Source organism: Carya illinoinensis, chromosome 11 (genome assembly GCF_018687715.1).
Source record: "Carya illinoinensis cultivar Pawnee chromosome 11, C.illinoinensisPawnee_v1, whole genome shotgun sequence".
NCBI lineage: Eukaryota > Viridiplantae > Streptophyta > Magnoliopsida > Fagales > Juglandaceae > Carya > Carya illinoinensis.
The window spans coordinates 19,170,141-19,190,639 of record NC_056762.1 but is presented as its reverse complement, the minus strand read 5'-3'; the positions used below and the strand labels follow the sequence as shown (position 1 = coordinate 19,190,639).

Sequence of the window (20,499 nt, the reverse complement as noted above, 5' to 3'; positions counted from 1 at the left end):
ATAATCCTATTACGACCTAGCCGCACCCTGCCTATCCCATGCCAACTGGCGATCTGATTGATAGCGATGGGGTCGGTGCGATTTTCCTAAGAATCCATTGCCCGGTTGTCGTTCCGGTCCATCCGACCGGAGATGCGGTAAAAATAAAAAGGGGGGGTGCAACACGAGGACTTCCCAGGAGGTCACCCATCCTAGTACTACTCTCGCCCAAGCACGCTTAACTGCGGAGTTCTGATGGGATCCGGTGCATTAGTGCTGGTATGATCGCACCCATCATGCTACCAGCGAAAAACTAATATAATCCTATTACGACCTAGCCGCACCCTGCCTATCTCATGCCAACCGGCGATCTGACCGATACCCATTGCTACGCGATGGGGTCTGTGCGATTTTCCTAAAAATCCATTCCCTGGTTCTCGTTCCGGTCCATCCGACCAGAGATGCGGTAAAAATTAAAAGGGAGGTGCAACACGAGGACTTCCCAGGAGGTCACCCATCCTAGTACTACTCTCGCCCAAGCACGCTTAACTGCGGAGTTCTGATGGGATCCGGTGCATTAGTGCTGGTATGATCGCACCCATCATGCTACCAGCGAAAAACTAATATAATCCTATTACGACCTAGCCGCACCCTGCCTATCCCATGCCAACTGGCGATCTGATTGATAGCGATGGGGTCGGTGCGATTTTCCTAAGAATCCATTGCCCGGTTGTCGTTCCGGTCCATCCGACCGGAGATGCGGTAAAAATAAAAAGGGGGGGTGCAACACGAGGACTTCCCAGGAGGTCACCCATCCTAGTACTACTCTCGCCCAAGCACGCTTAACTGCGGAGTTCTGATGGGATCCGGTGCATTAGTGCTGGTATGATCGCACCCATCATGCTACCAGCGAAAAACTAATATAATCCTATTACGACCTAGCCGCACCATGCCTATCCCATGCCAACCGGCGATCTGATCGATACCCATTGCTACGCGATGGGGTCGGTGCGATTTTCCTAAGAATCCATTGCCCGGTTGTCGTTCCGGTTCATCCGACCGGAGATGCGGTAAAAATAAAAAGGTGGGGTGCAACACGAGGACTTCCCAGGAGGTCACCCATCCTAGTACTACTCTCGCCCAAGCACGCTTAACTGCGGAGTTCTGATGGGATCCGGTGCATTAGTGCTGGTATGATCGCACCCATCATGCTACCAGCGAAAAACTAATATAATCCTATTACGACCTAGCCGCACCCTGCCTATCTCATGCCAACCGGCGATCTGACCGATACCCATTGCTACGCGATGGGGTCGGTGCGATTTTCCTAAAAATCCATTCCCTGGTTCTCGTTCCGGTCCATCCGACCAGAGATGCGGTAAAAATTAAAAGGGGGGGTGCAACACGAGGACTTCCCAGGAGGTCACCCATCCTAGTACTACTCTCGCCCAAGCACGCTTAACTGCGGAGTTCTGATGGGATCCGGTGCATTAGTGCTGGTATGATCGCACCCATCATGCTACCAGCGAAAAACTAATATAATCCTATTACGACCTAGCCGCACCCTGCCTATCCCATGCCAACTGGCGATCTGATTGATAGCGATGGGGTCGGTGCGATTTTCCTAAGAATCCATTGCCCGGTTGTCGTTCCGGTCCATCCGACCGGAGATGCGGTAAAAATAAAAAGGGGGGGGGCAACACGAGGACTTCCCAGGAGGTCACCCATCCTAGTACTACTCTCGCCCAAGCACGCTTAACTGCGGAGTTCTGATGGGATCCGGTGCATTAGTGCTGGTATGATCGCACCCATCATGCTACCAGCGAAAAACTAATATAATCCTATTACGACCTAGCCGCACCATGCCTATCCCATGCCAACCGGCGATCTGATCGATACCCATTGCTACGCGATGGGGTCGGTGCGATTTTCCTAAGAATCCATTGCCCGGTTGTCGTTCCGGTCCATCCGACCGGAGATGCGGTAAAAATAAAAAGGGGGGGTGCAACACGAGGACTTCCCACGAGGTCACCCATCCTAGTACTACTCTCGCCCAAGCACGCTTAACTGCGGAGTTCTGATGGGATCCGGTGCATTAGTGCTGGTATGATCGCACCCATCATGCTACCAGCGAAAAACTAATATAATCCTATTACGACCTAGCCGCACCCTGCCTATCCCATGCCAACCGGCGATCTGATCGATACCCATTGCTACGCGATGGGGTCGGTGCGATTTTCCTAAGAATCCATTGCCCGGTTCTCGTTCCGGTCCATCCGACCGGAGATGCGGTAAAAATAAAAAAGGGGGGTGCAACACGAGGACTTCCCAGGAGGTCACCCATCCTAGTACTACTCTCGCCCAAGCACGCTTAACTGCGGAGTTCTGATGGGATCCGGTGCATTAGTGCTGGTATGATCGCACCCATCATGCTACCAGCGAAAAACTAATATAATCCTATTACGACCTAGCCGCACCCTGCCTATCCCATGCCAACCGGCGATCAGATCGATACCCATTGCTACGCGATGGGGTCGGTGCGATTTTCCTAAGAATCCATTGCCCGGTTCTCGTTCCGGTCCATCCGACCGGAGATACGGTAAAAATAAAAAGGGGGGGTGCAACACGAGGACTTCCCAGGAGGTCACCCATCCTAGTACTACTCTCGCCCAAGCACGCTTAACTGCGGAGTTCTAATGGGATCCGGTGCATTAGTGTTGGTATGATCGCACCCATCATGCTACCAGCGAAAAACTAATATAATCCTATTACGACCTAGCCGCACCCTGCCTATCCCATGCCAACCGGCGATCTGATCGATACCCATCGCTACGCGATGGGGTCGGTGCGATTTTCCTAAGAATCCATTGCCCGGTTCTCGTTCCGGTCCTTCCGACCGGAGATGCGGTAAAAATAAAAAGGGGGGGTGCAACACGAGGACTTCCCAGGAGGTCACCCATCCTAGTACTACTCTCGCCCAAGCACGCTGAACTGCGGAGTTCTGATGGGATCCGGTGCATTAGTGCTGGTATGATCGCACCCATCATGCTACCAGCGAAAAACTAATATAATCCTATTACGACCTAGCCGCACCCTGCCTATCCCATGCCAACTGGCGATCTGATTGATAGCGATGGGGTCGGTGCGATTTTCCTAAGAATCCATTGCCCGGTTGTCGTTCCGGTCCATCCGACCGGAGATGCGGTAAAAATAAAAAGGGGGGGTGCAACACGAGGACTTCCCAGGAGGTCACCCATCCTAGTACTACTCTCGCCCAAGCACGCTTAACTGCGGAGTTCTGATGGGATCCGGTGCATTAGTGCTGGTATGATCGCACCCATCATGCTACCAGCGAAAAACTAATATAATCCTATTACGACCTAGCCGCACCCTGCCTATCTCATGCCAACCGGCGATCTGACCGATACCCATTGCTACGCGATGGGGTCTGTGCGATTTTCCTAAAAATCCATTCCCTGGTTCTCGTTCCGGTCCATCCGACCAGAGATGCGGTAAAAATTAAAAGGGGGGGTGCAACACGAGGACTTCCCAGGAGGTCACCCATCCTAGTACTACTCTCGCCCAAGCACGCTTAACTGCGGAGTTCTGATGGGATCCGGTGCATTAGTGCTGGTATGATCGCACCCATCATGCTACCAGCGAAAAACTAATATAATCCTATTACGACCTAGCCGCACCATGCCTATCCCATGCCAACCGGCGATCTGATCGATACCCATCGCTACGCGATGGGGTCGGTGCGATTTTCCTAAGAATCCATTGCCCGGTTGTCGTTCCGGTCCATCCGACCGGAGATGCGGTAAAAATAAAAAGGGGGGGTGCAACACGAGGACTTCCCAGGAGGTCACCCATCCTAGTACTACTCTCGCCCAAGCACGCTTAACTGCGGAGTTCTGATGGGATCCGGTGCATTAGTGCTGGTATGATCGCACCCATCATGCTACCAGCGAAAAACTAATATAATCCTATTACGACCTAGCCGCACCCTGCCTATCTCATGCCAACCGGCGATCTGACCGATACCCATTGCTACGCGATGGGGTCGGTGCGATTTTCCTAAAAATCCATTCCCTGGTTCTCGTTCCGGTCCATCCGACCAGAGATGCGGTAAAAATTAAAAGGGGGGTGCAACACGAGGACTTCCCAGGAGGTCACCCATCCTAGTACTACTCTCGCCCAAGCACGCTTAACTGCGGAGTTCTGATGGGATCCGGTGCATTAGTGCTGGTATGATCGCACCCATCATGCTACCAGCGAAAAACTAATATAATCCTATTACGACCTAGCCGCACCCTGCCTATCCCATGCCAACCGGCGATCTGATTGATAGCGATGGGGTCGGTGCGATTTTCCTAAGAATCCATTGCCCGGTTGTCGTTCCGGTCCATCCGACCGGAGATGCGGTAAAAATAAAAAGGGGGGGTGCAACACGAGGACTTCCCAGGAGGTCACCCATCCTAGTACTACTCTCGCCCAAGCACGCTTAACTGCGGAGTTCTGATGGGATCCGGTGCATTAGTGCTGGTATGATCGCACCCATCATGCTACCAGCGAAAAACTAATATAATCCTATTACGACCTAGCCGCACCATGCCTATCCCATGCCAACCGGCGATCTGATCGATACCCATCGCTATGCGATGGGGTCGGTGCGATTTTCCTAAGAATCCATTGCCCGGTTGTCGTTCCGGTCCATCCGACCGGAGATGCGGTAAAAATAAAAAGGGGGGGTGCAACACGAGGACTTCCCAGGAGGTCACCCATCCTAGTACTACTCTCGCCCAAGCACGCTTAACTGCGGAGTTCTGATGGGATCCGGTGCATTAGTGCTGGTATGATCGCACCCATCATGCTACCAGCGAAAAACTAATATAATCCTATTACGACCTAGCCGCACCCTGCCTATCCCATGCCAACCGGCGATCTGATTGATAGCGATGGGGTCGGTGCGATTTTCCTAAGAATCCATTGCCCGGTTGTCGTTCCGGTCCATCCGACCGGAGATGCGGTAAAAATAAAAAGGGGGGGTGCAACACGAGGACTTCCCAGGAGGTCACCCATCCTAGTACTACTCTCGCCCAAGCACGCTTAACTGCGGAGTTCTGATGGGATCCGGTGCATTAGTGCTGCTATGATCGCACCCATCATGCTACCAGCGAAAAACTAATATAATCCTATTACGACCTAGCCGCACCATGCCTATCCCATGCCAACCGGCGATCTGATCGATACCCATTGCTACGCGATGGGGTCGGTGCGATTTTCCTAAGAATCCATTGCCCGGTTGTCGTTCCGGTCCATCCGACCGGAGATGCGGTAAAAATAAAAAGGGGGGGTGCAACACGAGGACTTCCCAGGAGGTCACCCATCCTAGTACTACTCTCGCCCATGCGCGCTTAACTGCGGAGTTCTGATGGGATCCGGTGCATTAGTGCTGGTATGATCGCACCCATCATGCTACCAGCGAAAAACTAATATAATCCTATTACGACCTAGCCGCACCCTGCCTATCTCATGCCAACCGGCGATCTGACCGATACCCATTGCTACGCGATGGGGTCGGTGCGATTTTCCTAAAAATCCATTCCCTGGTTCTCGTTCCGGTCCATCCGACCAGAGATGCGGTAAAAATTAAAAGGGAGGTGCAACACGAGGACTTCCCAGGAGGTCACCCATCCTAGTACTACTCTCGCCCAAGCACGCTTAACTGCGGAGTTCTGATGGGATCCGGTGCATTAGTGCTGGTATGATCGCACCCATCATGCTACCAGCGAAAAACTAATATAATCCTATTACGACCTAGCCGCACCCTGCCTATCCCATGCCAACTGGCGATCTGATTGATAGCGATGGGGTCGGTGCGATTTTCCTAAGAATCCATTGCCCGGTTGTCGTTCCGGTCCATCCGACCGGAGATGCGGTAAAAATAAAAAGGGGGGGTGCAACACGAGGACTTCCCAGGAGGTCACCCATCCTAGTACTACTCTCGCCCAAGCACGCTTAACTGCGGAGTTCTGATGGGATCCGGTGCATTAGTGCTGGTATGATCGCACCCATCATGCTACCAGCGAAAAACTAATATAATCCTATTACGACCTAGCCGCACCATGCCTATCCCATGCCAACCGGCGATCTGATCGATACCCATTGCTACGCGATGGGGTCGGTGCGATTTTCCTAAGAATCCATTGCCCGGTTGTCGTTCCGGTTCATCCGACCGGAGATGCGGTAAAAATAAAAAGGTGGGGTGCAACACGAGGACTTCCCAGGAGGTCACCCATCCTAGTACTACTCTCGCCCAAGCACGCTTAACTGCGGAGTTCTGATGGGATCCGGTGCATTAGTGCTGGTATGATCGCACCCATCATGCTACCAGCGAAAAACTAATATAATCCTATTACGACCTAGCCGCACCCTGCCTATCTCATGCCAACCGGCGATCTGACCGATACCCATTGCTACGCGATGGGGTCGGTGCGATTTTCCTAAAAATCCATTCCCTGGTTCTCGTTCCGGTCCATCCGACCAGAGATGCGGTAAAAATTAAAAGGGGGGGTGCAACACGAGGACTTCCCAGGAGGTCACCCATCCTAGTACTACTCTCGCCCAAGCACGCTTAACTGCGGAGTTCTGATGGGATCCGGTGCATTAGTGCTGGTATGATCGCACCCATCATGCTACCAGCGAAAAACTAATATAATCCTATTACGACCTAGCCGCACCCTGCCTATCCCATGCCAACTGGCGATCTGATTGATAGCGATGGGGTCGGTGCGATTTTCCTAAGAATCCATTGCCCGGTTGTCGTTCCGGTCCATCCGACCGGAGATGCGGTAAAAATAAAAAGGGGGGGGGCAACACGAGGACTTCCCAGGAGGTCACCCATCCTAGTACTACTCTCGCCCAAGCACGCTTAACTGCGGAGTTCTGATGGGATCCGGTGCATTAGTGCTGGTATGATCGCACCCATCATGCTACCAGCGAAAAACTAATATAATCCTATTACGACCTAGCCGCACCATGCCTATCCCATGCCAACCGGCGATCTGATCGATACCCATTGCTACGCGATGGGGTCGGTGCGATTTTCCTAAGAATCCATTGCCCGGTTGTCGTTCCGGTCCATCCGACCGGAGATGCGGTAAAAATAAAAAGGGGGGGTGCAACACGAGGACTTCCCACGAGGTCACCCATCCTAGTACTACTCTCGCCCAAGCACGCTTAACTGCGGAGTTCTGATGGGATCCGGTGCATTAGTGCTGGTATGATCGCACCCATCATGCTACCAGCGAAAAACTAATATAATCCTATTACGACCTAGCCGCACCCTGCCTATCCCATGCCAACCGGCGATCTGATCGATACCCATTGCTACGCGATGGGGTCGGTGCGATTTTCCTAAGAATCCATTGCCCGGTTCTCGTTCCGGTCCATCCGACCGGAGATGCGGTAAAAATAAAAAAGGGGGGTGCAACACGAGGACTTCCCAGGAGGTCACCCATCCTAGTACTACTCTCGCCCAAGCACGCTTAACTGCGGAGTTCTGATGGGATCCGGTGCATTAGTGCTGGTATGATCGCACCCATCATGCTACCAGCGAAAAACTAATATAATCCTATTACGACCTAGCCGCACCCTGCCTATCCCATGCCAACCGGCGATCAGATCGATACCCATTGCTACGCGATGGGGTCGGTGCGATTTTCCTAAGAATCCATTGCCCGGTTCTCGTTCCGGTCCATCCGACCGGAGATACGGTAAAAATAAAAAGGGGGGGTGCAACACGAGGACTTCCCAGGAGGTCACCCATCCTAGTACTACTCTCGCCCAAGCACGCTTAACTGCGGAGTTCTAATGGGATCCGGTGCATTAGTGTTGGTATGATCGCACCCATCATGCTACCAGCGAAAAACTAATATAATCCTATTACGACCTAGCCGCACCCTGCCTATCCCATGCCAACCGGCGATCTGATCGATACCCATCGCTACGCGATGGGGTCGGTGCGATTTTCCTAAGAATCCATTGCCCGGTTCTCGTTCCGGTCCTTCCGACCGGAGATGCGGTAAAAATAAAAAGGGGGGGTGCAACACGAGGACTTCCCAGGAGGTCACCCATCCTAGTACTACTCTCGCCCAAGCACGCTGAACTGCGGAGTTCTGATGGGATCCGGTGCATTAGTGCTGGTATGATCGCACCCATCATGCTACCAGCGAAAAACTAATATAATCCTATTACGACCTAGCCGCACCCTGCCTATCCCATGCCAACTGGCGATCTGATTGATAGCGATGGGGTCGGTGCGATTTTCCTAAGAATCCATTGCCCGGTTGTCGTTCCGGTCCATCCGACCGGAGATGCGGTAAAAATAAAAAGGGGGGGTGCAACACGAGGACTTCCCAGGAGGTCACCCATCCTAGTACTACTCTCGCCCAAGCACGCTTAACTGCGGAGTTCTGATGGGATCCGGTGCATTAGTGCTGGTATGATCGCACCCATCATGCTACCAGCGAAAAACTAATATAATCCTATTACGACCTAGCCGCACCCTGCCTATCTCATGCCAACCGGCGATCTGACCGATACCCATTGCTACGCGATGGGGTCTGTGCGATTTTCCTAAAAATCCATTCCCTGGTTCTCGTTCCGGTCCATCCGACCAGAGATGCGGTAAAAATTAAAAGGGGGGGTGCAACACGAGGACTTCCCAGGAGGTCACCCATCCTAGTACTACTCTCGCCCAAGCACGCTTAACTGCGGAGTTCTGATGGGATCCGGTGCATTAGTGCTGGTATGATCGCACCCATCATGCTACCAGCGAAAAACTAATATAATCCTATTACGACCTAGCCGCACCCTGCCTATCCCATGCCAACTGGCGATCTGATTGATAGCGATGGGGTCGGTGCGATTTTCCTAAGAATCCATTGCCCGGTTGTCGTTCCGGTCCATCCGACCGGAGATGCGGTAAAAATAAAAAGGGGGGGTGCAACACGAGGACTTCCCAGGAGGTCACCCATCCTAGTACTACTCTCGCCCAAGCACGCTTAACTGCGGAGTTCTGATGGGATCCGGTGCATTAGGGCTGGTATGATCGCACCCATCATGCTACCAGCGAAAAACTAATATAATCTTATTACGACCTAGCCGCACCATGCCTATCCCATGCCAACCGGCGATCTGATCGATACCCATTGCTACGCGATGGGGTCGGTGCGATTTTCCTAAGAATCCATTGCCCGGTTGTCGTTCCGGTCCATCCGACCGGAGATGCGGTAAAAATAAAAAGGGGGGGTGCAACACGAGGACTTCCCAGGAGGTCACCCATCCTAGTACTACTCTCGCCCAAGCACGCTTAACTGCGGAGTTCTGATGGGATCCGGTGCATTAGTGCTGGTATGATCGCACCCATCATGCTACCAGCGAAAAACTAATATAATCCTATTACGACCTAGCCGCACCCTGCCTATCCCATGCCAACCGGCGATCTGATCGATACCCATTGCTACGCGATGGGGTCGGTGCGATTTTCCTAAGAATCCATTGCCCGGTTCTCGTTCCGGTCCATCCGACCGGAGATGCGGTAAAAATAAAAAAGGGGGGTGCAACACGAGGACTTCCCAGGAGGTCACCCATCCTAGTACTACTCTCGCCCAAGCACGCTTAACTGCGGAGTTCTGATGGGATCCGGTGCATTAGTGCTGGTATGATCGCACCCATCATGCTACCAGCGAAAAACTAATATAATCCTATTACGACCTAGCCGCACCCTGCCTATCCCATGCCAACCGGCGATCAGATCGATACCCATTGCTACGCGATGGGGTCGGTGCGATTTTCCTAAGAATCCATTGCCCGGTTCTCGTTCCGGTCCATCCGATCGGAGATACGGTAAAAATAAAAAGGGGGGGTGCAACACGAGGACTTCCCAGGAGGTCACCCATCCTAGTACTACTCTCGCCCAAGCACGCTTAACTGCGGAGTTCTAATGGGATCCGGTGCATTAGTGTTGGTATGATCGCACCCATCATGCTACCAGCGAAAAACTAATATAATCCTATTACGACCTAGCCGCACCCTGCCTATCCCATGCCAACCGGCGATCTGATCGATACCCATTGCTACGCGATGGGGTCGGTGCGATTTTCCTAAGAATCCATTGCCCGGTTCTCGTTCCGGTCCATCCGACCGGAGATGCGGTAAAAATAAAAAGGGGGGGTGCAACACGAGGACTTCCCAGGAGGTCACCCATCCTAGTACTACTCTCGCCCAAGCACGCTGAACTGCGGAGTTCTGATGGGATCCGGTGCATTAGTGCTGGTATGATCGCACCCATCATGCTACCAGCGAAAAACTAATATAATCCTATTACGACCTAGCCGCACCCTGCCTATCCCATGCCAACTGGCGATCTGATTGATAGCGATGGGGTCGGTGCGATTTTCCTAAGAATCCATTGCCCGGTTGTCGTTCCGGTCCATCCGACCGGACATGCGGTAAAAATAAAAAGGGGGGGTGCAACACGAGGACTTCCCAGGAGGTCACCCATCCTAGTACTACTCTCGCCCAAGCACGCTTAACTGCGGAGTTCTGATGGGATCCGGTGCATTAGTGCTGGTATGATCGCACCCATCATGCTACCAGCGAAAAAGTAATATAATCCTATTACGACCTAGCCGCACCCTGCCTATCCCATGCCAACCGGCGATCTGATCGATACCCATTGCTACGCGATGGGGTCGGTTCGATTTTCCTAAGAATCCATTGCCCGGTTCTCGTTCCGGTCCATCCGACCGGAGATGCGGTAAAAATAAAAAGGGGGGGTGCAACACGAGGACTTCCCAGGAGGTCACCCATCCTAGTACTACTCTCGCCCAAGCACGCTTAACTGCGGAGTTCTGATGGGATCCGGTGCATTAGTGCTGGTATGATCGCACCCATCATGCTACCAGCGAAAAACTAATATAATCCTATTACGACCTAGCCGCACCCTGCCTATCCCATGCCAACCGGCGATCTGATCGATACCCATTGCTAAGCGATGGGGTCGGTTCGATTTTCCTAAGAATCCATTGCCCGGTTGTCGTTCCGGTCCATCCGACCGGAGATGCGGTAAAAATAAAAAGGGGGGGTGCAACACGAGGACTTCCCAGGAGGTCACCCATCCTAGTACTACTCTCGCCCAGGCACGCTTAACTGCGGAGTTCTGATGGGATCCGGTGCATTAGTGCTGGTATGATCGCACCCATCATGCTACCAGCGAAAAACTAATATAATCCTATTACGACCTAGCCGCACCCTGCCTATCCCATGCCAACCGGCGATCTGATCGATACCCATTGCTACGCGATGGGGTCGGTGCGATTTTCCTAAGAATCCATTGCCCGGTACTCGTTCCGGTCCATCCGACCGGAGATGCGGTAAAAATAAAAAAGGGGGGTGCAACACGAGGACTTCCCAGGAGGTCACCCATCCTAGTACTACTCTCGCCCAAGCACGCTTAACTGCGGAGTTCTGATGGGATCCGGTGCATTAGTGCTGGTATGATCGCACCCATCATGCTACCAGCGAAAAACTAATATAATCCTATTACGACCTAGCCGCACCCTGCCTATCTCATGCCAACCGGCGATCTGACCGATACCCATTGCTACGCGATGGGGTCTGTGCGATTTTCCTAAAAATCCATTCCCTGGTTCTCGTTCCGGTCCATCCGACCAGAGATGCGGTAAAAATTAAAAGGGGGGGTGCAACACGAGGACTTCCCAGGAGGTCACCCATCCTAGTACTACTCTCGCCCAAGCACGCTTAACTGCGGAGTTCTGATGGGATCCGGTGCATTAGTGCTGCTATGATCGCACCCATCATGCTACCAGCGAAAAACTAATATAATCCTATTACGACCTAGCCGCACCATGCCTATCCCATGCCAACCGGCGATCTGATCGATACCCATTGCTACGCGATGGGGTCGGTGCGATTTTCCTAAGAATCCATTGCCCGGTTGTCGTTCCGGTCCATCCGACCGGAGATGCGGTAAAAATAAAAAGGGGGGGTGCAACACGAGGACTTCCCAGGAGGTCACCCATCCTAGTACTACTCTCGCCCATGCGCGCTTAACTGCGGAGTTCTGATGGGATCCGGTGCATTAGTGCTGGTATGATCGCACCCATCATGCTACCAGCGAAAAACTAATATAATCCTATTACGACCTAGCCGCACCCTGCCTATCTCATGCCAACCGGCGATCTGACCGATACCCATTGCTACGCGATGGGGTCGGTGCGATTTTCCTAAAAATCCATTCCCTGGTTCTCGTTCCGGTCCATCCGACCAGAGATGCGGTAAAAATTAAAAGGGAGGTGCAACACGAGGACTTCCCAGGAGGTCACCCATCCTAGTACTACTCTCGCCCAAGCACGCTTAACTGCGGAGTTCTGATGGGATCCGGTGCATTAGTGCTGGTATGATCGCACCCATCATGCTACCAGCGAAAAACTAATATAATCCTATTACGACCTAGCCGCACCCTGCCTATCCCATGCCAACTGGCGATCTGATTGATAGCGATGGGGTCGGTGCGATTTTCCTAAGAATCCATTGCCCGGTTGTCGTTCCGGTCCATCCGACCGGAGATGCGGTAAAAATAAAAAGGGGGGGTGCAACACGAGGACTTCCCAGGAGGTCACCCATCCTAGTACTACTCTCGCCCAAGCACGCTTAACTGCGGAGTTCTGATGGGATCCGGTGCATTAGTGCTGGTATGATCGCACCCATCATGCTACCAGCGAAAAACTAATATAATCCTATTACGACCTAGCCGCACCATGCCTATCCCATGCCAACCGGCGATCTGATCGATACCCATTGCTACGCGATGGGGTCGGTGCGATTTTCCTAAGAATCCATTGCCCGGTTGTCGTTCCGGTTCATCCGACCGGAGATGCGGTAAAAATAAAAAGGTGGGGTGCAACACGAGGACTTCCCAGGAGGTCACCCATCCTAGTACTACTCTCGCCCAAGCACGCTTAACTGCGGAGTTCTGATGGGATCCGGTGCATTAGTGCTGGTATGATCGCACCCATCATGCTACCAGCGAAAAACTAATATAATCCTATTACGACCTAGCCGCACCCTGCCTATCTCATGCCAACCGGCGATCTGACCGATACCCATTGCTACGCGATGGGGTCGGTGCGATTTTCCTAAAAATCCATTCCCTGGTTCTCGTTCCGGTCCATCCGACCAGAGATGCGGTAAAAATTAAAAGGGGGGGTGCAACACGAGGACTTCCCAGGAGGTCACCCATCCTAGTACTACTCTCGCCCAAGCACGCTTAACTGCGGAGTTCTGATGGGATCCGGTGCATTAGTGCTGGTATGATCGCACCCATCATGCTACCAGCGAAAAACTAATATAATCCTATTACGACCTAGCCGCACCCTGCCTATCCCATGCCAACTGGCGATCTGATTGATAGCGATGGGGTCGGTGCGATTTTCCTAAGAATCCATTGCCCGGTTGTCGTTCCGGTCCATCCGACCGGAGATGCGGTAAAAATAAAAAGGGGGGGGGCAACACGAGGACTTCCCAGGAGGTCACCCATCCTAGTACTACTCTCGCCCAAGCACGCTTAACTGCGGAGTTCTGATGGGATCCGGTGCATTAGTGCTGGTATGATCGCACCCATCATGCTACCAGCGAAAAACTAATATAATCCTATTACGACCTAGCCGCACCATGCCTATCCCATGCCAACCGGCGATCTGATCGATACCCATTGCTACGCGATGGGGTCGGTGCGATTTTCCTAAGAATCCATTGCCCGGTTGTCGTTCCGGTCCATCCGACCGGAGATGCGGTAAAAATAAAAAGGGGGGGTGCAACACGAGGACTTCCCACGAGGTCACCCATCCTAGTACTACTCTCGCCCAAGCACGCTTAACTGCGGAGTTCTGATGGGATCCGGTGCATTAGTGCTGGTATGATCGCACCCATCATGCTACCAGCGAAAAACTAATATAATCCTATTACGACCTAGCCGCACCCTGCCTATCCCATGCCAACCGGCGATCTGATCGATACCCATTGCTACGCGATGGGGTTGGTGCGATTTTCCTAAGAATCCATTGCCCGGTTCTCGTTCCGGTCCATCCGACCGGAGATGCGGTAAAAATAAAAAAGGGGGGTGCAACACGAGGACTTCCCAGGAGGTCACCCATCCTAGTACTACTCTCGCCCAAGCACGCTTAACTGCGGAGTTCTGATGGGATCCGGTGCATTAGTGCTGGTATGATCGCACCCATCATGCTACCAGCGAAAAACTAATATAATCCTATTACGACCTAGCCGCACCCTGCCTATCCCATGCCAACCGGCGATCAGATCGATACCCATTGCTACGCGATGGGGTCGGTGCGATTTTCCTAAGAATCCATTGCCCGGTTCTCGTTCCGGTCCATCCGACCGGAGATACGGTAAAAATAAAAAGGGGGGGTGCAACACGAGGACTTCCCAGGAGGTCACCCATCCTAGTACTACTCTCGCCCAAGCACGCTTAACTGCGGAGTTCTAATGGGATCCGGTGCATTAGTGTTGGTATGATCGCACCCATCATGCTACCAGCGAAAAACTAATATAATCCTATTACGACCTAGCCGCACCCTGCCTATCCCATGCCAACCGGCGATCTGATCGATACCCATCGCTACGCGATGGGGTCGGTGCGATTTTCCTAAGAATCCATTGCCCGGTTCTCGTTCCGGTCCTTCCGACCGGAGATGCGGTAAAAATAAAAAGGGGGGGTGCAACACGAGGACTTCCCAGGAGGTCACCCATCCTAGTACTACTCTCGCCCAAGCACGCTGAACTGCGGAGTTCTGATGGGATCCGGTGCATTAGTGCTGGTATGATCGCACCCATCATGCTACCAGCGAAAAACTAATATAATCCTATTACGACCTAGCCGCACCCTGCCTATCCCATGCCAACTGGCGATCTGATTGATAGCGATGGGGTCGGTGCGATTTTCCTAAGAATCCATTGCCCGGTTGTCGTTCCGGTCCATCCGACCGGAGATGCGGTAAAAATAAAAAGGGGGGGTGCAACACGAGGACTTCCCAGGAGGTCACCCATCCTAGTACTACTCTCGCCCAAGCACGCTTAACTGCGGAGTTCTGATGGGATCCGGTGCATTAGTGCTGGTATGATCGCACCCATCATGCTACCAGCGAAAAACTAATATAATCCTATTACGACCTAGCCGCACCCTGCCTATCTCATGCCAACCGGCGATCTGACCGATACCCATTGCTACGCGATGGGGTCTGTGCGATTTTCCTAAAAATCCATTCCCTGGTTCTCGTTCCGGTCCATCCGACCAGAGATGCGGTAAAAATTAAAAGGGGGGGTGCAACACGAGGACTTCCCAGGAGGTCACCCATCCTAGTACTACTCTCGCCCAAGCACGCTTAACTGCGGAGTTCTGATGGGATCCGGTGCATTAGTGCTGGTATGATCGCACCCATCATGCTACCAGCGAAAAACTAATATAATCCTATTACGACCTAGCCGCACCATGCCTATCCCATGCCAACCGGCGATCTGATCGATACCCATCGCTACGCGATGGGGTCGGTGCGATTTTCCTAAGAATCCATTGCCCGGTTGTCGTTCCGGTCCATCCGACCGGAGATGCGGTAAAAATAAAAAGGGGGGGTGCAACACGAGGACTTCCCAGGAGGTCACCCATCCTAGTACTACTCTCGCCCAAGCACGCTTAACTGCGGAGTTCTGATGGGATCCGGTGCATTAGTGCTGGTATGATCGCACCCATCATGCTACCAGCGAAAAACTAATATAATCCTATTACGACCTAGCCGCACCCTGCCTATCTCATGCCAACCGGCGATCTGACCGATACCCATTGCTACGCGATGGGGTCGGTGCGATTTTCCTAAAAATCCATTCCCTGGTTCTCGTTCCGGTCCATCCGACCAGAGATGCGGTAAAAATTAAAAGGGGGGTGCAACACGAGGACTTCCCAGGAGGTCACCCATCCTAGTACTACTCTCGCCCAAGCACGCTTAACTGCGGAGTTCTGATGGGATCCGGTGCATTAGTGCTGGTATGATCGCACCCATCATGCTACCAGCGAAAAACTAATATAATCCTATTACGACCTAGCCGCACCCTGCCTATCCCATGCCAACCGGCGATCTGATTGATAGCGATGGGGTCGGTGCGATTTTCCTAAGAATCCATTGCCCGGTTGTCGTTCCGGTCCATCCGACCCGAGATGCGGTAAAAATAAAAAGGGGGGGTGCAACACGAGGACTTCCCAGGAGGGCACCCATCCTAGTACTACTCTCGCCCAAGCACGCTTAACTGCGGAGTTCTGATGGGATCCGGTGCATTAGTGCTGGTATGATCGCACCCATCATGCTACCAGCGAAAAACTAATATAATCCTATTACGACCTAGCCGCACCATGCCTATCCCATGCCAACCGGCGATCTGATCGATACCCATCGCTATGCGATGGGGTCGGTGCGATTTTCCTAAGAATCCATTGCCCGGTTGTCGTTCCGGTCCATCCGACCGGAGATGCGGTAAAAATAAAAAGGGGGGGTGCAACACGAGGACTTCCCAGGAGGTCACCCATCCTAGTACTACTCTCGCCCAAGCACGCTTAACTGCGGAGTTCTGATGGGATCTGGTGCATTAGTGCTGGTATGATCGCACCCATCATGCTACCAGCGAAAAACTAATATAATCCTATTACGACCTAGCCGCACCCTGCCTATCCCATGCCAACCGGCGATCTGATTGATAGCGATGGGGTCGGTGCGATTTTCCTAAGAATCCATTGCCCGGTTGTCGTTCCGGTCCATCCGACCGGAGATGCGGTAAAAATAAAAAGGGGGGGTGCAACACGAGGACTTCCCAGGAGGTCACCCATCCTAGTACTACTCTCGCCCAAGCACGCTTAACTGCGGAGTTCTGATGGGATCCGGTGCATTAGTGCTGCTATGATCGCACCCATCATGCTACCAGCGAAAAACTAATATAATTCTATTACGACCTAGCCGCACCATGCCTATCCCATGCCAACCGGCGATCTGATCGATACCCATTGCTACGCGATGGGGTCGGTGCGATTTTCCTAAGAATCCATTGCCCGGTTGTCGTTCCGGTCCATCCGACCGGAGATGCGGTAAAAATAAAAAGGGGGGGTGCAACACGAGGACTTCCCAGGAGGTCACCCATCCTAGTACTACTCTCGCCCATGCGCGCTTAACTGCGGAGTTCTGATGGGATCCGGTGCATTAGTGCTGGTATGATCGCACCCATCATGCTACCAGCGAAAAACTAATATAATCCTATTACGACCTAGCCGCACCCTGCCTATCTCATGCCAACCGGCGATCTGACCGATACCCATTGCTACGCGATGGGGTCGGTGCGATTTTCCTAAAAATCCATTCCCTGGTTCTCGTTCCGGTCCATCCGACCAGAGATGCGGTAAAAATTAAAAGGGAGGTGCAACACGAGGACTTCCCAGGAGGTCACCCATCCTAGTACTACTCTCGCCCAAGCACGCTTAACTGCGGAGTTCTGATGGGATCCGGTGCATTAGTGCTGGTATGATCGCACCCATCATGCTACCAGCGAAAAACTAATATAATCCTATTACGACCTAGCCGCACCCTGCCTATCCCATGCCAACTGGCGATCTGATTGATAGCGATGGGGTCGGTGCGATTTTCCTAAGAATCCATTGCCCGGTTGTCGTTCCGGTCCATCCGACCGGAGATGCGGTAAAAATAAAAAGGGGGGGTGCAACACGAGGACTTCCCAGGAGGTCACCCATCCTAGTACTACTCTCGCCCAAGCACGCTTAACTGCGGAGTTCTGATGGGATCCGGTGCATTAGTGCTGGTATGATCGCACCCATCATGCTACCAGCGAAAAACTAATATAATCCTATTACGACCTAGCCGCACCATGCCTATCCCATGCCAACCGGCGATCTGATCGATACCCATTGCTACGCGATGGGGTCGGTGCGATTTTCCTAAGAATCCATTGCCCGGTTGTCGTTCCGGTTCATCCGACCGGAGATGCGGTAAAAATAAAAAGGTGGGGTGCAACACGAGGACTTCCCAGGAGGTCACCCATCCTAGTACTACTCTCGCCCAAGCACGCTTAACTGCGGAGTTCTGATGGGATCCGGTGCATTAGTGCTGGTATGATCGCACCCATCATGCTACCAGCGAAAAACTAATATAATCCTATTACGACCTAGCCGCACCCTGCCTATCTCATGCCAACCGGCGATCTGACCGATACCCATTGCTACGCGATGGGGTCGGTGCGATTTTCCTAAAAATCCATTCCCTGGTTCTCGTTCCGGTCCATCCGACCAGAGATGCGGTAAAAATTAAAAGGGGGGGTGCAACACGAGGACTTCCCAGGAGGTCACCCATCCTAGTACTACTCTCGCCCAAGCACGCTTAACTGCGGAGTTCTGATGGGATCCGGTGCATTAGTGCTGGTATGATCGCACCCATCATGCTACCAGCGAAAAACTAATATAATACTATTACGACCTAGCCGCACCCTGCCTATCCCATGCCAACTGGCGATCTGATTGATAGCGATGGGGTCGGTGCGATTTTCCTAAGAATCCATTGCCCGGTTGTCGTTCCGGTCCATCCGACCGGAGATGCGGTAAAAATAAAAAGGGGGGGGGCAACACGAGGACTTCCCAGGAGGTCACCCATCCTAGTACTACTCTCGCCCAAGCACGCTTAACTGCGGAGTTCTGATGGGATCCGGTGCATTAGTGCTGGTATGATCGCACCCATCATGCTACCAGCGAAAAACTAATATAATCCTATTACGACCTAGCCGCACCATGCCTATCCCATGCCAACCGGCGATCTGATCGATACCCATTGCTACGCGATGGGGTCGGTGCGATTTTCCTAAGAATCCATTGCCCGGTTGTCGTTCCGGTCCATCCGACCGGAGATGCGGTAAAAATAAAAAGGGGGGGGTGCAACACGAGGACTTCCCACGAGGTCACCCATCCTAGTACTACTCTCGCCCAAGCACGCTTAACTGCGGAGTTCTGATGGGATCCGGTGCATTAGTGCTGGTATGATCGCACCCATCATGCTACCAGCGAAAAACTAATATAATCCTATTACGACCTAGCCGCACCCTGCCTATCCCATGCCAACCGGCGATCTGATCGATACCCATTGCTACGCGATGGGGTCGGTGCGATTTTCCTAAGAATCCATTGCCCGGTTCTCGTTCCGGTCCATCCGACCGGAGATGCGGTAAAAATAAAAAAGGGGGGTGCAACACGAGGACTTCCCAGGAGGTCACCCATCCTAGTACTACTCTCGCCCAAGCACGCTTAACTGCGGAGTTCTGATGGGATCCGGTGCATTAGTGCTGGTATGATCGCACCCATCATGCTACCAGCGAAAAACTAATATAATCCTATTACGACCTAGCCGCACCCTGCCTATCCCATGCCAACCGGCGATCAGATCGATACCCATTGCTACGCGATGGGGTCGGTGCGATTTTCCTAAGAATCCATTGCCCGGTTCTCGTTCCGGTCCATCCGACCGGAGATACGGTAAAAATAAAAAGGGGGGGTGCAACACGAGGACTTCCCAGGAGGTCACCCATCCTAGTACTACTCTCGCCCAAGCACGCTTAACTGCGGAGTTCTAATGGGATCCGGTGCATTAGTGTTGGTATGATCGCACCCATCATGCTACCAGCGAAAAACTAATATAATCCTATTACGACCTAGCCGCACCCTGCCTATCCCATGCCAACCGGCGATCTGATCGATACCCATCGCTACGCGATGGGGTCGGTGCGATTTTCCTAAGAATCCATTGCCCGGTTCTCGTTCCGGTCCTTCCGACCGGAGATGCGGTAAAAATAAAAAGGGGGGGTGCAACACGAGGACTTCCCAGGAGGTCACCCATCCTAGTACTACTCTCGCCCAAGCACGCTGAACTGCGGAGTTCTGATGGGATCCGGTGCATTAGTGCTGGTATGATCGCACCCATCATGCTACCAGCGAAAAACTAATATAATCCTATTACGACCTAGCCGCACCCTGCCTATCCCATGCCAACTGGCGATCTGATTGATAGCGATGGGGTCGGTGCGATTTTCCTAAGAATCCATTGCCCGGTTGTCGTTCCGGTCCATCCGACCGGAGATGCGGTAAAAATAAAAAGGGGGGGTGCAACACGAGGACTTCCCAGGAGGTCACCCATCCTAGTACTACTCTCGCCCAAGCACGCTTAACTGCGGAGTTCTGATGGGATCCGGTGCATTAGTGCTGGTATGATCGCACCCATCATGCTACCAGCGAAAAACTAATATAATCCTATTACGACCTAGCCGCACCCTGCCTATCTCATGCCAACCGGCGATCTGACCGATACCCATTGCTACGCG

The 20,499-nt window shown here is 52.7% G+C and overlaps 67 non-coding genes across 67 annotated transcripts; all 67 read right to left on the bottom strand.

Annotated features, from left to right (window-relative positions):
- Nucleotides 1-153: 153 nt before the first annotated feature.
- On the bottom strand, nucleotides 154-272 carry LOC122285376. Its single transcript, XR_006232715.1, has one exon. It is a non-coding gene; the product is annotated as a 5S ribosomal RNA (ribosomal RNA).
- Nucleotides 273-460: 188 nt separating this feature from the next.
- Nucleotides 461-579, bottom strand: LOC122287343. Its single transcript, XR_006234640.1, has one exon. It is a non-coding gene; the product is annotated as a 5S ribosomal RNA (ribosomal RNA).
- Nucleotides 580-757: 178 nt separating this feature from the next.
- On the bottom strand, nucleotides 758-876 carry LOC122285375. Its single transcript, XR_006232714.1, has one exon. It is a non-coding gene; the product is annotated as a 5S ribosomal RNA (ribosomal RNA).
- Nucleotides 877-1,065: 189 nt separating this feature from the next.
- On the bottom strand, nucleotides 1,066-1,184 carry LOC122285374. Its single transcript, XR_006232713.1, has one exon. It is a non-coding gene; the product is annotated as a 5S ribosomal RNA (ribosomal RNA).
- A 189-nt stretch (nucleotides 1,185-1,373) lies between these two features.
- Nucleotides 1,374-1,492, bottom strand: LOC122285373. The gene has a single exon (XR_006232712.1). It is a non-coding gene; the product is annotated as a 5S ribosomal RNA (ribosomal RNA).
- Nucleotides 1,493-1,670: 178 nt separating this feature from the next.
- LOC122287753 lies at nucleotides 1,671-1,789 on the bottom strand. The gene has a single exon (XR_006235040.1). It is a non-coding gene; the product is annotated as a 5S ribosomal RNA (ribosomal RNA).
- A 189-nt stretch (nucleotides 1,790-1,978) lies between these two features.
- Nucleotides 1,979-2,097, bottom strand: LOC122287114. The gene has a single exon (XR_006234421.1). It is a non-coding gene; the product is annotated as a 5S ribosomal RNA (ribosomal RNA).
- Nucleotides 2,098-2,286: 189 nt separating this feature from the next.
- Nucleotides 2,287-2,405, bottom strand: LOC122285372. The gene has a single exon (XR_006232711.1). It is a non-coding gene; the product is annotated as a 5S ribosomal RNA (ribosomal RNA).
- A 189-nt stretch (nucleotides 2,406-2,594) lies between these two features.
- On the bottom strand, nucleotides 2,595-2,713 carry LOC122288590. The gene has a single exon (XR_006235847.1). It is a non-coding gene; the product is annotated as a 5S ribosomal RNA (ribosomal RNA).
- A 189-nt stretch (nucleotides 2,714-2,902) lies between these two features.
- LOC122288249 lies at nucleotides 2,903-3,021 on the bottom strand. The gene has a single exon (XR_006235518.1). It is a non-coding gene; the product is annotated as a 5S ribosomal RNA (ribosomal RNA).
- Nucleotides 3,022-3,199: 178 nt separating this feature from the next.
- On the bottom strand, nucleotides 3,200-3,318 carry LOC122285371. The gene has a single exon (XR_006232710.1). It is a non-coding gene; the product is annotated as a 5S ribosomal RNA (ribosomal RNA).
- Nucleotides 3,319-3,507: 189 nt separating this feature from the next.
- LOC122285370 lies at nucleotides 3,508-3,626 on the bottom strand. Its single transcript, XR_006232709.1, has one exon. It is a non-coding gene; the product is annotated as a 5S ribosomal RNA (ribosomal RNA).
- A 189-nt stretch (nucleotides 3,627-3,815) lies between these two features.
- LOC122285369 lies at nucleotides 3,816-3,934 on the bottom strand. Its single transcript, XR_006232708.1, has one exon. It is a non-coding gene; the product is annotated as a 5S ribosomal RNA (ribosomal RNA).
- A 188-nt stretch (nucleotides 3,935-4,122) lies between these two features.
- On the bottom strand, nucleotides 4,123-4,241 carry LOC122285368. Its single transcript, XR_006232707.1, has one exon. It is a non-coding gene; the product is annotated as a 5S ribosomal RNA (ribosomal RNA).
- Nucleotides 4,242-4,419: 178 nt separating this feature from the next.
- LOC122285367 lies at nucleotides 4,420-4,538 on the bottom strand. Its single transcript, XR_006232706.1, has one exon. It is a non-coding gene; the product is annotated as a 5S ribosomal RNA (ribosomal RNA).
- Nucleotides 4,539-4,727: 189 nt separating this feature from the next.
- Nucleotides 4,728-4,846, bottom strand: LOC122285365. The gene has a single exon (XR_006232704.1). It is a non-coding gene; the product is annotated as a 5S ribosomal RNA (ribosomal RNA).
- A 178-nt stretch (nucleotides 4,847-5,024) lies between these two features.
- LOC122288286 lies at nucleotides 5,025-5,143 on the bottom strand. Its single transcript, XR_006235554.1, has one exon. It is a non-coding gene; the product is annotated as a 5S ribosomal RNA (ribosomal RNA).
- Nucleotides 5,144-5,332: 189 nt separating this feature from the next.
- LOC122288433 lies at nucleotides 5,333-5,451 on the bottom strand. The gene has a single exon (XR_006235694.1). It is a non-coding gene; the product is annotated as a 5S ribosomal RNA (ribosomal RNA).
- Nucleotides 5,452-5,639: 188 nt separating this feature from the next.
- LOC122287341 lies at nucleotides 5,640-5,758 on the bottom strand. Its single transcript, XR_006234638.1, has one exon. It is a non-coding gene; the product is annotated as a 5S ribosomal RNA (ribosomal RNA).
- A 178-nt stretch (nucleotides 5,759-5,936) lies between these two features.
- On the bottom strand, nucleotides 5,937-6,055 carry LOC122285364. The gene has a single exon (XR_006232703.1). It is a non-coding gene; the product is annotated as a 5S ribosomal RNA (ribosomal RNA).
- Nucleotides 6,056-6,244: 189 nt separating this feature from the next.
- Nucleotides 6,245-6,363, bottom strand: LOC122285363. The gene has a single exon (XR_006232702.1). It is a non-coding gene; the product is annotated as a 5S ribosomal RNA (ribosomal RNA).
- A 189-nt stretch (nucleotides 6,364-6,552) lies between these two features.
- LOC122285362 lies at nucleotides 6,553-6,671 on the bottom strand. The gene has a single exon (XR_006232701.1). It is a non-coding gene; the product is annotated as a 5S ribosomal RNA (ribosomal RNA).
- A 178-nt stretch (nucleotides 6,672-6,849) lies between these two features.
- Nucleotides 6,850-6,968, bottom strand: LOC122287751. Its single transcript, XR_006235038.1, has one exon. It is a non-coding gene; the product is annotated as a 5S ribosomal RNA (ribosomal RNA).
- Nucleotides 6,969-7,157: 189 nt separating this feature from the next.
- Nucleotides 7,158-7,276, bottom strand: LOC122287113. Its single transcript, XR_006234420.1, has one exon. It is a non-coding gene; the product is annotated as a 5S ribosomal RNA (ribosomal RNA).
- Nucleotides 7,277-7,465: 189 nt separating this feature from the next.
- LOC122285361 lies at nucleotides 7,466-7,584 on the bottom strand. The gene has a single exon (XR_006232700.1). It is a non-coding gene; the product is annotated as a 5S ribosomal RNA (ribosomal RNA).
- Nucleotides 7,585-7,773: 189 nt separating this feature from the next.
- Nucleotides 7,774-7,892, bottom strand: LOC122288589. The gene has a single exon (XR_006235846.1). It is a non-coding gene; the product is annotated as a 5S ribosomal RNA (ribosomal RNA).
- A 189-nt stretch (nucleotides 7,893-8,081) lies between these two features.
- Nucleotides 8,082-8,200, bottom strand: LOC122288248. The gene has a single exon (XR_006235517.1). It is a non-coding gene; the product is annotated as a 5S ribosomal RNA (ribosomal RNA).
- A 178-nt stretch (nucleotides 8,201-8,378) lies between these two features.
- Nucleotides 8,379-8,497, bottom strand: LOC122285359. The gene has a single exon (XR_006232698.1). It is a non-coding gene; the product is annotated as a 5S ribosomal RNA (ribosomal RNA).
- Nucleotides 8,498-8,686: 189 nt separating this feature from the next.
- Nucleotides 8,687-8,805, bottom strand: LOC122285358. Its single transcript, XR_006232697.1, has one exon. It is a non-coding gene; the product is annotated as a 5S ribosomal RNA (ribosomal RNA).
- Nucleotides 8,806-8,983: 178 nt separating this feature from the next.
- LOC122288152 lies at nucleotides 8,984-9,102 on the bottom strand. Its single transcript, XR_006235424.1, has one exon. It is a non-coding gene; the product is annotated as a 5S ribosomal RNA (ribosomal RNA).
- Nucleotides 9,103-9,291: 189 nt separating this feature from the next.
- LOC122285357 lies at nucleotides 9,292-9,410 on the bottom strand. Its single transcript, XR_006232696.1, has one exon. It is a non-coding gene; the product is annotated as a 5S ribosomal RNA (ribosomal RNA).
- A 189-nt stretch (nucleotides 9,411-9,599) lies between these two features.
- Nucleotides 9,600-9,718, bottom strand: LOC122285356. The gene has a single exon (XR_006232695.1). It is a non-coding gene; the product is annotated as a 5S ribosomal RNA (ribosomal RNA).
- A 189-nt stretch (nucleotides 9,719-9,907) lies between these two features.
- On the bottom strand, nucleotides 9,908-10,026 carry LOC122288588. The gene has a single exon (XR_006235845.1). It is a non-coding gene; the product is annotated as a 5S ribosomal RNA (ribosomal RNA).
- A 189-nt stretch (nucleotides 10,027-10,215) lies between these two features.
- On the bottom strand, nucleotides 10,216-10,334 carry LOC122288247. Its single transcript, XR_006235516.1, has one exon. It is a non-coding gene; the product is annotated as a 5S ribosomal RNA (ribosomal RNA).
- Nucleotides 10,335-10,512: 178 nt separating this feature from the next.
- On the bottom strand, nucleotides 10,513-10,631 carry LOC122285355. Its single transcript, XR_006232694.1, has one exon. It is a non-coding gene; the product is annotated as a 5S ribosomal RNA (ribosomal RNA).
- Nucleotides 10,632-10,820: 189 nt separating this feature from the next.
- LOC122285352 lies at nucleotides 10,821-10,939 on the bottom strand. The gene has a single exon (XR_006232692.1). It is a non-coding gene; the product is annotated as a 5S ribosomal RNA (ribosomal RNA).
- Nucleotides 10,940-11,128: 189 nt separating this feature from the next.
- Nucleotides 11,129-11,247, bottom strand: LOC122287144. Its single transcript, XR_006234450.1, has one exon. It is a non-coding gene; the product is annotated as a 5S ribosomal RNA (ribosomal RNA).
- Nucleotides 11,248-11,436: 189 nt separating this feature from the next.
- LOC122285351 lies at nucleotides 11,437-11,555 on the bottom strand. The gene has a single exon (XR_006232691.1). It is a non-coding gene; the product is annotated as a 5S ribosomal RNA (ribosomal RNA).
- A 189-nt stretch (nucleotides 11,556-11,744) lies between these two features.
- Nucleotides 11,745-11,863, bottom strand: LOC122288284. Its single transcript, XR_006235553.1, has one exon. It is a non-coding gene; the product is annotated as a 5S ribosomal RNA (ribosomal RNA).
- Nucleotides 11,864-12,052: 189 nt separating this feature from the next.
- On the bottom strand, nucleotides 12,053-12,171 carry LOC122288432. The gene has a single exon (XR_006235693.1). It is a non-coding gene; the product is annotated as a 5S ribosomal RNA (ribosomal RNA).
- Nucleotides 12,172-12,359: 188 nt separating this feature from the next.
- LOC122287339 lies at nucleotides 12,360-12,478 on the bottom strand. Its single transcript, XR_006234637.1, has one exon. It is a non-coding gene; the product is annotated as a 5S ribosomal RNA (ribosomal RNA).
- Nucleotides 12,479-12,656: 178 nt separating this feature from the next.
- Nucleotides 12,657-12,775, bottom strand: LOC122285350. The gene has a single exon (XR_006232690.1). It is a non-coding gene; the product is annotated as a 5S ribosomal RNA (ribosomal RNA).
- Nucleotides 12,776-12,964: 189 nt separating this feature from the next.
- On the bottom strand, nucleotides 12,965-13,083 carry LOC122285349. Its single transcript, XR_006232689.1, has one exon. It is a non-coding gene; the product is annotated as a 5S ribosomal RNA (ribosomal RNA).
- Nucleotides 13,084-13,272: 189 nt separating this feature from the next.
- LOC122285348 lies at nucleotides 13,273-13,391 on the bottom strand. The gene has a single exon (XR_006232688.1). It is a non-coding gene; the product is annotated as a 5S ribosomal RNA (ribosomal RNA).
- A 178-nt stretch (nucleotides 13,392-13,569) lies between these two features.
- On the bottom strand, nucleotides 13,570-13,688 carry LOC122287750. Its single transcript, XR_006235037.1, has one exon. It is a non-coding gene; the product is annotated as a 5S ribosomal RNA (ribosomal RNA).
- A 189-nt stretch (nucleotides 13,689-13,877) lies between these two features.
- On the bottom strand, nucleotides 13,878-13,996 carry LOC122287112. The gene has a single exon (XR_006234419.1). It is a non-coding gene; the product is annotated as a 5S ribosomal RNA (ribosomal RNA).
- Nucleotides 13,997-14,185: 189 nt separating this feature from the next.
- On the bottom strand, nucleotides 14,186-14,304 carry LOC122285347. The gene has a single exon (XR_006232687.1). It is a non-coding gene; the product is annotated as a 5S ribosomal RNA (ribosomal RNA).
- Nucleotides 14,305-14,493: 189 nt separating this feature from the next.
- Nucleotides 14,494-14,612, bottom strand: LOC122288586. Its single transcript, XR_006235843.1, has one exon. It is a non-coding gene; the product is annotated as a 5S ribosomal RNA (ribosomal RNA).
- A 189-nt stretch (nucleotides 14,613-14,801) lies between these two features.
- Nucleotides 14,802-14,920, bottom strand: LOC122288246. Its single transcript, XR_006235515.1, has one exon. It is a non-coding gene; the product is annotated as a 5S ribosomal RNA (ribosomal RNA).
- Nucleotides 14,921-15,098: 178 nt separating this feature from the next.
- LOC122285346 lies at nucleotides 15,099-15,217 on the bottom strand. Its single transcript, XR_006232686.1, has one exon. It is a non-coding gene; the product is annotated as a 5S ribosomal RNA (ribosomal RNA).
- Nucleotides 15,218-15,406: 189 nt separating this feature from the next.
- On the bottom strand, nucleotides 15,407-15,525 carry LOC122285345. The gene has a single exon (XR_006232685.1). It is a non-coding gene; the product is annotated as a 5S ribosomal RNA (ribosomal RNA).
- A 189-nt stretch (nucleotides 15,526-15,714) lies between these two features.
- Nucleotides 15,715-15,833, bottom strand: LOC122285344. The gene has a single exon (XR_006232684.1). It is a non-coding gene; the product is annotated as a 5S ribosomal RNA (ribosomal RNA).
- A 188-nt stretch (nucleotides 15,834-16,021) lies between these two features.
- On the bottom strand, nucleotides 16,022-16,140 carry LOC122285343. Its single transcript, XR_006232683.1, has one exon. It is a non-coding gene; the product is annotated as a 5S ribosomal RNA (ribosomal RNA).
- Nucleotides 16,141-16,318: 178 nt separating this feature from the next.
- Nucleotides 16,319-16,437, bottom strand: LOC122287584. Its single transcript, XR_006234874.1, has one exon. It is a non-coding gene; the product is annotated as a 5S ribosomal RNA (ribosomal RNA).
- Nucleotides 16,438-16,626: 189 nt separating this feature from the next.
- LOC122287657 lies at nucleotides 16,627-16,745 on the bottom strand. The gene has a single exon (XR_006234947.1). It is a non-coding gene; the product is annotated as a 5S ribosomal RNA (ribosomal RNA).
- Nucleotides 16,746-16,923: 178 nt separating this feature from the next.
- LOC122288283 lies at nucleotides 16,924-17,042 on the bottom strand. The gene has a single exon (XR_006235552.1). It is a non-coding gene; the product is annotated as a 5S ribosomal RNA (ribosomal RNA).
- Nucleotides 17,043-17,231: 189 nt separating this feature from the next.
- Nucleotides 17,232-17,350, bottom strand: LOC122288431. Its single transcript, XR_006235692.1, has one exon. It is a non-coding gene; the product is annotated as a 5S ribosomal RNA (ribosomal RNA).
- A 188-nt stretch (nucleotides 17,351-17,538) lies between these two features.
- On the bottom strand, nucleotides 17,539-17,657 carry LOC122287338. Its single transcript, XR_006234636.1, has one exon. It is a non-coding gene; the product is annotated as a 5S ribosomal RNA (ribosomal RNA).
- Nucleotides 17,658-17,835: 178 nt separating this feature from the next.
- LOC122285340 lies at nucleotides 17,836-17,954 on the bottom strand. The gene has a single exon (XR_006232681.1). It is a non-coding gene; the product is annotated as a 5S ribosomal RNA (ribosomal RNA).
- Nucleotides 17,955-18,143: 189 nt separating this feature from the next.
- On the bottom strand, nucleotides 18,144-18,262 carry LOC122285339. Its single transcript, XR_006232680.1, has one exon. It is a non-coding gene; the product is annotated as a 5S ribosomal RNA (ribosomal RNA).
- Nucleotides 18,263-18,451: 189 nt separating this feature from the next.
- On the bottom strand, nucleotides 18,452-18,570 carry LOC122285338. Its single transcript, XR_006232679.1, has one exon. It is a non-coding gene; the product is annotated as a 5S ribosomal RNA (ribosomal RNA).
- Nucleotides 18,571-18,748: 178 nt separating this feature from the next.
- LOC122287749 lies at nucleotides 18,749-18,867 on the bottom strand. The gene has a single exon (XR_006235036.1). It is a non-coding gene; the product is annotated as a 5S ribosomal RNA (ribosomal RNA).
- Nucleotides 18,868-19,057: 190 nt separating this feature from the next.
- Nucleotides 19,058-19,176, bottom strand: LOC122287111. Its single transcript, XR_006234418.1, has one exon. It is a non-coding gene; the product is annotated as a 5S ribosomal RNA (ribosomal RNA).
- Nucleotides 19,177-19,365: 189 nt separating this feature from the next.
- On the bottom strand, nucleotides 19,366-19,484 carry LOC122285337. The gene has a single exon (XR_006232678.1). It is a non-coding gene; the product is annotated as a 5S ribosomal RNA (ribosomal RNA).
- Nucleotides 19,485-19,673: 189 nt separating this feature from the next.
- On the bottom strand, nucleotides 19,674-19,792 carry LOC122288585. Its single transcript, XR_006235842.1, has one exon. It is a non-coding gene; the product is annotated as a 5S ribosomal RNA (ribosomal RNA).
- Nucleotides 19,793-19,981: 189 nt separating this feature from the next.
- LOC122288245 lies at nucleotides 19,982-20,100 on the bottom strand. The gene has a single exon (XR_006235514.1). It is a non-coding gene; the product is annotated as a 5S ribosomal RNA (ribosomal RNA).
- Nucleotides 20,101-20,278: 178 nt separating this feature from the next.
- Nucleotides 20,279-20,397, bottom strand: LOC122285335. The gene has a single exon (XR_006232677.1). It is a non-coding gene; the product is annotated as a 5S ribosomal RNA (ribosomal RNA).
- Nucleotides 20,398-20,499: the final 102 nt, after the last annotated feature.